This window comes from Hesperophylax consimilis, chromosome 12 (genome assembly GCF_061612785.1).
Source record: "Hesperophylax consimilis isolate HC1 chromosome 12, BYU_Hcon_1.0, whole genome shotgun sequence".
Classification (NCBI taxonomy): domain Eukaryota; kingdom Metazoa; phylum Arthropoda; class Insecta; order Trichoptera; family Limnephilidae; genus Hesperophylax; species Hesperophylax consimilis.
This window is the reverse complement of record NC_142847.1, coordinates 36,859,048-36,872,040: the sequence shown is the minus strand read 5'-3', so window position 1 is coordinate 36,872,040 and position 12,993 is coordinate 36,859,048.

Here is a 12,993-nt window from a genome sequence, read left to right as displayed (position 1 = left end):
GACTGTGTTTTAAATAGTATTACACTACTGGAGTAAGTCAAGTGGAAGTCACTAAGGTTCTTTGATTAAATCCATTGATTGTGTTTGAAGTACTCCATTATCAGTCCATCTCCAATTCCACCGAATTAAAAAGCATCTTCTTATTGCAGATCATTTAATAGAAATGGTAACTTCACTCTTCAAACTCATTTCATGATATTTACAGAGAAAAAAATATTAGTAGGCGTTTTTATATTATCGTTAAAAATTGACTTTGACAAGGTGTTTTAATTGTAGAAAGAATTATTTATATTTTCTGTTCCTTTTAAGTTTAAAAAATCTAAGTAATCTAATTTAGGCACCTAGAGATTGTAGTACAATCTTTCAAAATATTTTTTTTTCGTAAAAATTTCAACAGATTCAAGTCAGAATTATGTTCTCTAGAGGTACAGATCCCAAAACAAGTAATTATTGTTAATTGTTCAAACGCCTAAATTTTAAAACCTACGCTTTTCGCTAAAGGTACTTGAAATTTTAAAGAAAAATTAACGGGAATACAATCTATTTCGGACCTATTTTATATTACGCTCTAAATAGCTTTTTTAGCATGAAATTAAGCTGCTTGATATTTAACTCTGAGGGTTTATAGGATTATTCCTCTTTGATAATAAATGACGAAACTTTCACCTCAGGCTAAGTTGTTCACTTTTAATAATAACTCACATAGGAAATCGTTGTATCTCTTTACTTTAATAGTGAGAAATATCATCTAAACATTGTTGAAAGAGAAAACACCACGCTTTATACTCGAATCTTGAAGTTAACCACAGATAAAATTAAATTGTTCTCTCCATGAAACCAAAGTTTACGATCGCAATTTGAGAAAAATTTAAAAATTGAATAATTTATGATTTTTTTTATGAAACGACATGAAAATTAAACGACGGTTCGCAACGTTTGGTGATTTAGCAGGGAACTTCCTCTCTTTCATTTTTTTTAAATACCCTCCACTCAGCATCCTCAAAGAAGACATAGACACTGATGGAAATTATTTTCCTCAAGATCTCTATCGATTTATTTTATGCGAGTGTTCGATAGATGGGTAGAGGTAACGTTATTTATGTGTATGTATTATAATATGTTTCGTGTACAGTTTTCTAATGTCCAGAACTCGTAGTTCTTCAAATCGTGCGATACTTTGATACCTAAATGGTTTTTTCGAGGATGGCTTGTAGTAACGATTATTGTGCTTTTGCAAATGAATCAAAAATACTCAAGCCAATTGATGCATATTTCATTAATGTCACACACATAGTAATGTAAATACCCAAGTTTATAGATGCATATTCCGTCAATATCACACACATTGCATTGTAAATACACAAACCTATAGATGCATATTCCATCAATGTCACACAAAGCATTGTAAATACTCAATCCTTTAGATGTATATTCCATCAATGTCACACACACAGCATTGTAAATACCCAAGCCTGTAGATGCATATTCCATCAATGTCACACGTATAGCATTGTAAATACACAAGCCTGTAGAATCATATTCCATTAATGTCACACACAGCATTGTAAATAGGTTTTAAATCTCTAACACATAGAATATTTCTAAATTACATAAACTCGTATGCAAGCTTGTAGAAATATATTATATATTTGTGCAGCGCCCTTGAGGTGATATTGCACAAAAACGGCGCTACATATCATCCAAAATTTATTATTATTATAAAGCTTTCTAATCTATGTGGTAACTGTGGTTTTAATAAGGTCGAATTTTGTCTAATTTGATTCATGGATATTTTATATTATCCACGTATAAATGGAGTATGCTTCCTCAAGAAGGAACCGTCAATATAATTTACAGTGTGTCTGGGACTAAAGTTCACAAACTTCGGGAGGTGATTCTACATGATCACAAAAGAAAAAAAAAGATAAATAACTTTTTAAAAATTTCAATGTTTTAAGGTAGTTTTGATGTACTTAAGATGAATAGACGGTATGAAGAAAATAATATTCTTCTGATGAAAAAAAAAATTGTGTAGGAAAAACGACAACGAAATTTCTAAAAACGTAATTATTTATTTTTATTTTTACCATCTCGAAGTTTATCCATTTTGACACCCTGTATACATAGATTTAGTGAAAAGTATACAGAATACGTTTTTGAATCTTAGAATACAAAATTTGTAAAAAAACACAGTACCACAAATATTGCGTTAAATTTACGAAAATAGACCGTTATTTATCAGATCTATTATTTCTACATAACCTGCTAAATAATACAATATAATGGGTGTCCAAATTATTAGTTACACTTGTAAAAAATTACATTATCATCTGTTCGAAACTGTATAACATTTTTGAATGGTGGGAATCAATAATTGTTTTTTGTTGTCAAATTGATTATTTCTTACACATTTAAAAATGAATCACCATCAAAAATTCCTATTTAAGAAAAAGCACAATACAAAAAATCTCCCTTGGCGTCGGGAACAACTTAGTTCATTTTTTGTTGTGCTCTGAATGCATTCTAGCAGAAACATTAACTCCAGCTAAATTTATAATTTTCGTCTTCTCACTCCTAATTAACGTAACTCCTTCGTTATTTTTCTAATATTTTCCAGTCAAAGGTTTTGTTTTTCGGTAATTTCGAGAGTGGTGTATCGCTTTCATATAAATATCTAGTTTATAACAATATACTGTATAACTACGTATGTTTAAATAAATCAAAAAAATTAAATTGCACTTTGTCAGGGCTCTGATTCCGACCAGTGCGTTACTTTTGAATTAAAGTAAAATATTCACCACCCCAAACGAATTCCGTCGCTTTTTCAAATTAATAAAAATCGACCTAGATTCTCATATGGGCATGAAAATTGAAATTTACGATGAGAATAATATGCAAAATTCGTTCTAAAAAATATATCAGAACTCGTTTTCCTACTGTATATTAGAATTTACGACTCACGAGGAGGAGAATTCATAAAAATATTTATCGGAAAAATGCTTCATTTCCAGTGAAATATTCTCCCACTGTTCGGCTGGCCCGCGCCTGCTCGCTGCCACTTCATCTGCATTATGTCATGCCGGTTGCAGACAATACTCTCACAGGCGCAAGCAAGCCGCGCCCGCGCGCAAGCTGGTCGTGCGGGTGGATTTCTACTCGTACTTCTGTCGGCCGACAAACAGAGGGAGTAAATCATCTGGGTATCGATTCTCCAATCCGGGTCGCTCGTAATCGCCGTCGAAAAAACGTACATTGGTCGACTTTCTTATTCTTGAGTCTCGTCGAAGGTACATACTTACATACACCAAACGTCATAAGTAATTCCACTCGAACCACTCGTTGGTAAAGCGGAACGACTTCGTCGAGAATAGATCCTGATTGTCTTGATCTCGAAAAGAAAACACAAATATTAGAAAAATAACACGTTTTATGTTCCTTGGTGCAAAAATACCACTGAGAAGATAATAATTAATTACAGTACATTATATGCATCTTTATTTCACATTAAGCCATTGTTTATGTAAGTTATTTGTATAACGAAGTTCTAAAAGAAAATCAAGTTTTAAAAGATTTCATTTATTTAACATGGAATTTGGTTTGAATCTGACAGAGCGTTTTTTCGAGGCGCAGTTAAATTCGTTACTTTAGTTGGATAGGGTTCCAATTTCGCCTTACCATGTTTGGAGATGTCAATGTTTGCAAAAACGATTTCTCATAATCCATTTAACATAATCTGATTTTGAGGTTCAATCTTGTATAAAGTGTTTTGGTTTAACATATTTAATTAGAACATGACCCTATCTTGGAATGGCATTAGGTAGACGTAGTTTAATGTATGCATTATTATTATTATCATTATTAAAATGTATGTATGAATTATTATGCCCAATTAGCTTCTATCTGCACCTTTGTGTATTTTCTAAAATGGTAAGTACACGTCCTAAATGTGTTAAATTAAAATAATTAACACAAAATTAAACCTCCAAATCAGAAATAGCTAAACAGATTATGAGAAATCATATTTGCAAAGTTTGACATCACAAATCTCTGGGAGGCGGGTATGGGTACCACCGCCCCGGGAACCATTCGTATCTCTGGGAGGCGTATATGGATACCGCCGCCCTGGGAACCATTCATATCTCTGGGAGGCGGGTATGGGCAAGCTACGGCTGGTGATTTAGCAGAGATCCCCGGATCCCATGCAAGATCGGGAGGGTCTGGTTGGGGGAGACCGTTTGTCCTCTCCGACTGGTCTCTCGACCTATCGCCTTGTGTCGCAGTGGGAGGGAAAAATTCATATGTCCGTCACTCCTGGACATATCTAGATTCCTACTCAACCCTCATACCCTTTACTTTTCCAGAACTCCCTAATTTTCCTTTCCTATAAAAAGTCCCCCCAAAGGGAAAGAGATAACACATTATAAACGTCACGTTATAGGCCAAGAAATTAATAGTACAACGATAATACATGTACAATAACACTTTTTCAACGGCACATCATAGACCAAGAGATCATAGTAAAAGGCTATTACATTTAAAATAACACCTTTATCAACAGCACACCATAGGCAAAGAGATCATAGTACAATGTCTACCTGTAATGTATTGGTCTCTTCTCTCTGATGTTCTCCTGGATTATCATTTTGAGTAAATTTTCTTAATATCTCAAATTCAATCACATTGTTTTACAATCTCCTACCATTTTTTTTATATTAACTCCATGTGCCTATATCTATCTTAAAGTAATTATTTAATCGTTTAAAAAGCTGAACCATAAACACAAACTCCTTTTTTGCATATTATTCCTAGGCTGCCATAAATGAATTATAGAAAAACAATTACGGATAATGTTAGTAAAAAATTTCTTAAACTTAAATACGAGATTGTTAAATATGCCAGAATGTAATTAGGTCTCAGTAGCTCACTGTACTAAACATGTGTTCTTATAATATTTTCATTCATAATTATAGATTTTAAAAACCATACTTTCCGGAACGGCTACAACATCATTATGACATAAAAAATGCCAAAGCCAGATAAGACGGCTTGCATCAACTTCACCCGGAGTGACATACTCTTAACGCGGGCGAATTTTTATTTATTTTTTTTAAATTTATTTAATTTCGGGAAATCGACAGTTTACATTTAATCAGTTTGTGCATAAGTGTTATATAGTAAAATAAAACCAATTAACCAATTATAATTAACGAATTAAAACGAACGAATGTCGTTGGGCGGCAAATCGAAAAACACATTATAAATTATGTACATTTCTTAAGGAATGAAGAACTACACCTGCCAATTTGTCTGTCCTGGAACGGGAAATTTTCCTAGTTGGACAGGCAAAGCTTCCTAATATGTAATTTGTACTTTGGTATCTTTATTTAAATAAATAAAAATAATGATATAAATCGTTTTGGAAAATTTATTCGTAATATCCAATATTTATTTCAGTTTTCGTAATATTTTTCTGGGAAGTGTTCTGGGATTCGAGTACCAGTTGCGACCGCTATTTTTGTTGTATCTTATTCTATTTTTATATATTGAAAGTTCTCATCTATATTCTTTTCTGATCTTTCCTAAGCAAAAAAAATGATAAATATTAAGGCATCGCGTATCAGCATGAATACAGTAAGAAGTGTTTTCAAATCTTCATTTAGCAATTAAATTAGACAGTTAGTAACTAATACATACACTATGGTAAAATAAATAGATTGCAAATATTGTATTCATGCTTTACGGGTAAACTAAGCCCGTCGTCTCACTGACTCGGCAATGGTACGAAATCGACAAAAACCGGAGAACCTCCAGACGACGGGCTTAGGCGCCAACATGAGAAAATTATTTCATCGAAGAACCTAATCTTAATTCGTTTGCCAATAATGGATGGAATTTTTATCTCGAATTATTATTAATTCAGAGATGAAATGTGATATTTTTCCATCGCCTTTATAAAGATTGAAGGAAATATTTATGATAACCTACATAATGATGATAATAATGTTATTATGAGATACACTAACGCTCTATATCAAGGCTGCCCAACCTTTTTAACAGTTGGGCCAAATTGACGATTTTGAATCACTGGCGGGCCACTGAATACCTGACGGTTCCTATTTCCATGGGGGGGGGGGGGGTTGTTAGAGAATTTCTATAAAACATAATTCCTCACAAAAAAAATTCAAAATGAGTACTCCCCACCAAATATTTGAAATCCATGGGGTGGGGGGTTGTTACGGAACTTCGCTGAGAAAAAATTCCGCGCACCCAAAAACATCATATGTGATTCCCCACAACAATTTTTCGTATTCCATGGGGGGGGGGGTGGCTACAAGATTTCATTTCGGACGCAAAAAATACTATATCAAAACCGGTGTATTTTTGTATAAAAAGTAAGTTCAACAGGTTAGATTTTTTCGTCGCTGATTCTCGGTCTGATTAGCTCAAATAGCGATACTTTTTCAAATTGGCGGATTGGCGGTTTTTTTGAAAATGGTTCACGCGGGCCACTTATAATTCGTTCGCGGGCCACATTATGGCCCGCGGGCCTGGGGTTGGGCAGCCTTGCTCTATATGCTCTGTCATCAATCGAGGTCTAATATTTGTAAAACAAATTCACATGATTTATGTATAAGGCATCCAATGCTATCCATTATCAGGATGACTACTTTAAGCAGCTGATCTCAAGTACTACTCCGAAGAATCGTCTGATAAAATGGAGAAAAAAATCTGATTTTAAATTTTAAATTGTTAATATTAAGTTTCTAAGTGAGCTTGTTTTTAGACCATAGACTGATATATACCTATATATATATTAGGGCGGAGTGAAAAAACTTTTTTTCAAATTTCGTGTTTCCTATATTACCAATGGGTGCCTTGGTAGTGCCCTATAAAGTACACAAAATATCATCAAATTCCAACTTCATTTTCAGGTGGCGCACTGACCCTAAAGTTCTACAAAAAATGGTGTTTTTTCAGATTTTGTTAGTAAACAAGCACATCATCTAATCCAGTTTAAACGTCACAAAATGTATTTTAGTTTAAGTCATCTAACTTACTCCTCTTCCCCCACCCTTTGACACTATTTTGCGTAACAAGAGCTGCAGTCAATCAGTAATTAACAGACATTAGCGCGGAGTGTACGTTCGTTGGAACGGCTGCGAAAACTTGATTGTGATTTCTTTGTAATATGCCTAAAACAAGACAAAATTCAATGTGTTCTATGTTTGGTGGCCCAGAAAAATTGAAGACAATGTGTTGCCAACTTATTCGGATGTAATAAAGTATTATTTGTGGATAAGAAATGACTTGCAGTGGTTATCAAATGGAAAAGATCCTTCTGTGAAAGATATATGTGAAATAATTGCAATTGATCTAATTACGTTGTGGAATAAAGCGTCTATTCCCATTGTAACTGAACGTCAAATTGTAACTAAACTAACCCGGTATTATCACAAGTACAAATGCTTAAAGAAATGTCGAGTACCTAAAAAGAAAACTGAATTTTATGAAGATGCAACAAAAAAACTCTTTGATATTGCTGTTTGCAAGTGCATTTGTCTCGATTTTTGTAAATTTTTAGTGAAAATACCCAAGAAGGAGCTGGAATTCCTGCAAGATCAGAGAAGTAGCCGCAAAATGTATATCGGCTCAAAAGATAAAGTGGCAACCAAGGCTTTGGAGCGTAGGCAATTACGACTGATGAGGCAAAATAAATTACTTCAAAAACAGACTATTGAGAAACCTCTGAGCCCCTCACCAGAGACTTCAGAGACCTCGGATAATAGTGTAAGATTATCAGACAGCAATCAAGATCCAGACTTTTATACACTTTTTCCGGCTCACTCCACGCCATCCACATCGAAATCACAAACAAATCAGATGAGGCATCGATTAAAAAATCTTGCCACTGCCTGTGACAGGACTGGTGTCTCCGACAGATCAGCATCAACCACCGCCAGTGCAGTTCTTCAAGATATTGGTTTTATTTCTAAACAAGATTTCTCAAAAGTAATAGATAGAAGTAAATTACGACGCGAGCGCCGAAAAGTTCGAGAAGAGTTGTAAAGAAGGCAGATTTCGAGCTTCGGGAGTTCTGACGGTAAAATAAGTGGGTTATATTTTGATGGTCGGAAAGACAAGACCATTGTGCAGGAAAAACATGATAACAAGTACCACAGGAGAACCATTACTGAAGAACATATTGTTTTGCTCTCCGAGCCAGATTCTCAGTACATTGGCCACGTCGCGCCTCCTTCTGGAACCACTAATTCTATTAAGGATTCAATTGTAGAATTTTTAAATTTGCACTTCGGAGATTTATCAACCATTGTAGCCATTGGATGCGATGGAACGGCTGTAAACACGGGCTTCAAGAATGGAGCAATCGCATTGATTGAAAGACATTTAAATAGACCATTACACTGGTTTATATGTTTGTTGCATGCCAACGAATTACCACTGCGTCATCTTTTTAATACTTTGGATGGCAGTACTTCAGGTCCCAATACGTTCGCAGGAGTCATTGGCAAGATGTTACAGCACTGTGAAGACCTCCCTGTGGTGAAATTTGATAAAATTACGACAGTCTTACCCGATATCGACGTGAAAATTCTAAGCAATGATCAAAAATATCTGTATGAAATTTGTCAAGCTGTAACACAAGGCAGCGTAAAAACTGATTTGGCTAATAAGCAACCAGGAAAGCTGGCACACTCTCGTTGGCTAACCTGTGCAAATAGAATATTGAGACTATAATGTAGCAACAAAGTTTCCAACTCATAGTCTGGTTGAGATCGCTACGTTTGTGATGAAAGTGTATGCGCCAATATGGTTCACCATAAAAACAAAACCTTCATGTAAAGATGGTCCGAAACATGTCCTTAGTATGATAAAAAGATGCTCCTATTTAAAATATGAGCTGAAAACAATTGTTTTTCGAATAATTGAGCGGAACTCTTTCTTTGCTCATTCTGAAAATATTTTATTAGCGATGCTACAAGACGAAAGACAGCACATAAAATAATTTGCAGTAAGAAGAATTCTTAAGGCCCGACAAAATGCAAAGGAGAAAAAAGTAAGGACATTCTTGACTCCAAAATTAAACTTCGAAGCCAACGATTATTATGATTTGATAAACTGGAATACAGAAAAAATATTCGAGCCACCATTCACAAAAAAATACGGTGACATGGTATGGGACAAAATTATGAGCGAAGATATAAATATCCGGATTGAAAATTTTCCCTGTCACACACAGGCTGTGGAGAGAGGTGTGAAGCTGGTCACTGAAGCTAGCTTGGCTGTTTGCGGAAGTACAGCACGCAATGGATATATTCGAGCAAGAATAAAATCGAGAAAAGAAATGCCGAAATTCGAAACAAAATTACACTTTTCCTCTGCAATTCAGGGAGCTACCCCATACGCATATGACACGACTGAAGGCTGAAATGATTAAAAAATATATATTTTTATAATGTTCCTTATATTTTAATGCAAATAATAATGTTAAATATGATAATAATTTTGTTTTAAATTTTTAAAAATTTATAGAATCGATCATTTTTTCAAAATTTCAGGTCCTCTGCGCCACCTGAAGATCATATGTCAAAAAAAAATAAAAATATTTTTCAACAGCTATTTATATACAGCAACATTAAATGATATAGGGTTTTTGAAATTCGAAGAAAATTTATTTTCGACCTCTTTCACTCCGGGCTAATATATATATAAACTTCTAAACCCTTAAGGTGATTCATCACAAAAACGACGCTTTAAAAATCAGCCAAATATTAAACGTTTGATAATGAGACATATTTAAATAATTTTCTTTTAAATTATATACTTTTTATAATTATTTTATTTTTTTCTATATTTCATTCTTCATTTTTTTATGTAATGTTTATATAATCAACCACCACAACACGGGCATGTGCCTGGTTTGGTGGTCTAAACATACTCAAAAATTGTTATAACCAAAAAAACTGAATTAAGAATTTTTTTTTTTAAAAAGCCATTAAGTTTATTTTTAAATCAAATATTTATTTATTGATTTAAAATTGGTATTCCAGCAATTTTGTTGAACTATAACACTCTTTTAAATGATTTTCTATACAAGAAATAGAGCGAATGAGCGAAGAAAGAAGTGAAAGGGGAATATACGATGCAAATGTGAATGGTAGCAGAAGTCGGGGACGCCCAAGAAAGACATGGCACGACCAAGTGAATGGCATGTCAAGAGTCAGAATAATAGAAGATTATGTATGAGGCAATATATGAATGTGAATGAGGCAAGGAGTGTATTCCAAGACCGAACTATTTGGCGGTCTGTCCTCTCTGCCTACCCCTGCGGGGAAACGGCGTGATGGTTACTTAGTTAGTTAGTTAATACAAGAAATCGGGATTTATAACAGTGCAGAAGTTATAGAACTAACTACCATAAATATTTATTATATGAGTCAGTGAACATCTTTAATTTATCTATTAAACTTTAATCTCCGGTATTATTAACATTTTACTCAATTCATTTTCAATTCTAAAATAATAAAAGTATCTAAGTAATTGAAATCTTTCCCATATATTTGTTGGATTATGGTGAACGTTTTAGTTTTTTTCTTTTGTTCAAACTTACATGTAAAAATAACATCAACATTTTCAAGTGCAGGAATTTAACCCACTCTAAAACAATGCGACATTATTTAGATCGACTCTTTTATAAAATTGTTTAATAAACTTCGTCAAATTAGCTAAATGTATCATCAAATTGAATAATGAAAATGAAATTAAATCATGTTAGGATACCAGTAAAAACTAATATTTCAATTTACAATGGATGATTTTCTCTTCATCCTAGGACCGTTTAGTTTTAACATACCCTTTAATAAAGTTAAATTACCAGAATTAATTAACACTGATTGATGCCAAGTAATTATCATCAACAAACTTAATCAACGGATTAATTATCCTATTCCAGATTATCATAGTTTCACTCCTGGATCTTTTGATAAATCTTCCATTGAAATTGAATAGACTAGTAGGATCATCCAAAGTATTCAAGAATTAAAATTTTTGAACAAGAATTCAAAATTATTTACACCGACTTACGACGTTCTGTAAAACGCTCAATGATAACAACTTAACTACAGAAATCTACAGCTGTTAGGTACCTACCTAGTTAACCTTTTTTAATTTTTTTATGCAGATTTGTCTTAGACAATAATTTTTAGCGTCATACCGCTTGCCAAAGAAAAGAAACTAAAGGTTAATTTTCCAACGAACAAAGTGCTTTCTGGATGATCGATAACGCCCTGGGTCAATACGATGTTGACGAATTCCGGCAAACAGATGCATATAGATACCATAGGGTCAGAGAACGATATATCCGAACACGGTCAGAATGTGATATCGATAGTTGGTAGACAAAAGCCGCTACTTTTAGTGTGACTTCCAAGGTGTCCAGTAAGCTGTCAATATGCACAACCTTTTAGAAAATATTATTTGTTAAGAAATGTTATAAGTTAACTAACTAATCTCTTAGGACTGAAATAAAGTGTCTACTTGATCCGTAGACTTAATTATTTTTTCTAAGATGTGGTCGATCAAATTCGTCCCAACATGAAGAAAATAAATAAGTTAGTCATAAATCATAATTTAATACCTAATGAACTAATAAACTCCCTTTTGGTTTCAAAAAGTATATGCGGACAGCCAGTGTATATTGAAGTGTTTATTTCAAATGGACATTATCAATTTATTAGTATTCTTAACTTTTACTTAGCTGTCTGACATTTAGGAATGTCAATTCATAGACAGATGCGCCATTGTTGCCAGCATATGTCAATTTGCATTATCCATATCGTTCGGGGCACCAAATCGATAAATCGCTATAAAATCATCGCTAGTTACGCTTATCGATCCGATGGTGTAAAGTTATCGATTTCGATTTCACTGTGTTAGACCCCCTCTGGTAGCATCCGATACCTAATTACGTGTTAAAAATAATGTTCCCCAGCATTATATCGATTTTTAATGTACTCATGCGTCTGAGAATCTCGATTAAATAAGCGGTGATGAATTTATCGGTATAAGCAATGAAATGATGTAAAAATACAAAAGAAATCAAATAAAACGCACAAACATTTGACTTTTCATGCACAGCGTCAGGAAAAAATATATTTTGAATGATGTCTTGCTGTGTTCTATCAGAATGAGACAATATATATTTTTTTAAAGTTTTAATAACTGATCCACTAAAAAATGGATAACATGCACTTGAAATGCCTTTTTTATGTTTTATGTGTTTTTTTTTTCAATCGAGGCCCTCAAGAAAATAATATCCCTTCAGGACTTATGTGATCTTTTGGGATGCTGTGTGAAAAGTATTTTTTAGGGAAAGGAAGGAGAAGAAGTTTTCGGAAGGTAAAAGGTAAGCTGAAGGTGAGGGTTGGGTAGGAATCGTAGAAGTCTCCCAAAACCAGCCTCTCCTGATCTGGCACTCTATGCAGTTAATGGGCAGGCGCATCCTGAACATACTGATGAATCCGGGCACCACTGCTAAATCACCAAACGTAGCGAACCACTTGGAGTGACCTATGGTAGGAATGTTGGTTATCCAATAAATGTTTCCCGGGGCGGCGGTACCCAAATCCGCCTCCTAAATTGTCTGCATATGTTTAAAAAAATCCTTTCTTTCGTGTTCCATTTCATTTAAAGCATCTCTTAAATGAACGTCAACATGCGGGTTGTTGTCAATCGCTCAAACTGACGAATAACAGTCGATAATAAGGGTTCGATCGCCTTCAAGTGAGTCTCGTGGCTTCTATCCCTTAGCTCAGGGCTTCCCTAACTGTGAGTCGCGACGCCCCGGGGCGCCGCGGGATCATCCCAGGGGCGTCGTGAGGCAATCTTTATAGCGAGAATATCGTTCCATCAGCACTGCAGCGTTAAGGGTTTTATTACCGTTTGCGACATCATACTTGTGTGAGACAGGTTTTT